We start from the raw sequence: 1,835 nt of genomic DNA on the forward strand, positions 1-1,835 counted from the left end.
ATGCTGTCTGCATACTGAGAACCAGAAAACTATAGGTGTAATTCAGTCCATGTCCAAAGGCCAGAGACTTGGGGAGGTGAAGGCCTGAGAAGACGTAAGAGGGAGTGGATGTTGTGCTGATGAATGTCTTTAAGACAGAAATTCTGAGAAAGAGGAGAACTTCTGCCCTAGGATAGGAGGAGATGTGTGTCCTAGCTCAGGAAGAGGGATTTACCCTTGTAATATCTTTTTGTTCATTTCAGGCCCTCAAAAGTGAATAATGCCTGCCCCTCTTGGTGAGGGTGACTTTTCTATTCTCACTCTACTGATTGAAATGCTAATCACATCTGGAAACACCCACACAGACACATCCAGTTATGTTTTGCTAGATTTCTAGGCACCTTTAGCCTACTCAAGTTGATACATAGAACTAGCCAAAAACAAACAAACTCATATTGACTACAATTGATGGTAAAACCATAAATAAAATCACTAAGAAAAAATAAAACTCAAACAACTGCTGAACATTATATATTTCAACAAATAGAAATCCTAAAACAACTCAAAGAGATTAAAATAAGTCAAGCATGTGAAAATGTAATACTCAATGTATATATTTCCCTTTGAATGTAGTATTTTTCACTTGGCATGATGTAAATGAGGGTTCTCAATGTTGTTGTGTGTATCAGACATTTCTTCCTATCAATGAATAGTATTTTGTTGTACGAAGATGCCACAATAGTTTTTGTTCATTCTCCAGTTGAAAAACATTGCTTTTTTCCACTTTTTAAGGATTATGAGTAAAGGCACCATAAACTTCAAATTAATGTGTTGTGTGAACAGAAAGTATCATTTTATTTTGATATATATTTAGGAGTTGGATTGTTGAGTCATGTGGTTAAGTCTGTATTTAAGTGTGTATTTAAGTATGTATTCTATAAGAAGCTTTGAAACACCTTCCAAAGAGGTAACAATGTGCATTCCTGTAAATAAGATATAATGTGTTCCAGTTTTTCCTCCATCCTTGCTAGCAATTGCTAATATATTTTCCTTTTATTTAAACCTATTCTGATAGGTATGTAGCATCATTTCATTGTAATTTTAATTTATTTTTCCCTAATTATTAATAATATTCAATATTTATGTGAATGTTTTCCACTTTTATTTTCTTTGGTAACACAGTCCTTGCCTTATTCTATTTCTTGTCCTCCTGCCTACTAAAGCTGACTTTATTTTGAAGAGGATAAGTGGGAACAGAGCATTCTCTCTGTGTTTCTGATCTTATTAAGTTACTCAATTTCCTACCAGTACAATGAAGTGGGCTGTAGGTGTCTTTGTAGATGTTATTTATCAAGTGAAGGATATGATATTTAAGATGACATCAGATATGTAAGGAAAGTACTGAAATATGTTAGAAACAGAAACCTAACTCTATCAGGTTAGTGACTCTCTCTGAGGACAACAAAAAGAGTAATGGGGAAAATACCAGCTCCATGTTATGTATAAGATGTTTGATAGTCAGACAGATAGTGAGGTTAAACCCAACTGCCTATGTTATAGGGTAATAATATCATTAAACTTTTCTTCTGAAGGATTAACATCTTAAGCTTGCAGTCCAAAAATTAGAGAAAAAGAAGGGCTGAAAGGACAGCCAACATTTTGACCCTAGCCTTTCAAGGTTAGTGAGGACTCAGGACATAAACTTGTACTGTAACATCCTGTAACTCAGTTGTGTCCCAAATTTTCTGATCAAGGAGATTATGGAGCCACAGAAGAAAGTGATCAATGATGTAGAGTGTGCCTAAGGAGAGTCACATGGAGAGAAAACATTCTCTCAGGCTTTCACAGAGAGCAAA

The sequence above is a fragment of the Octodon degus genome, unplaced genomic scaffold (assembly GCF_000260255.1).
Source record: "Octodon degus isolate 3935 unplaced genomic scaffold, OctDeg1.0 scaffold00078, whole genome shotgun sequence".
NCBI lineage: Eukaryota > Metazoa > Chordata > Mammalia > Rodentia > Octodontidae > Octodon > Octodon degus.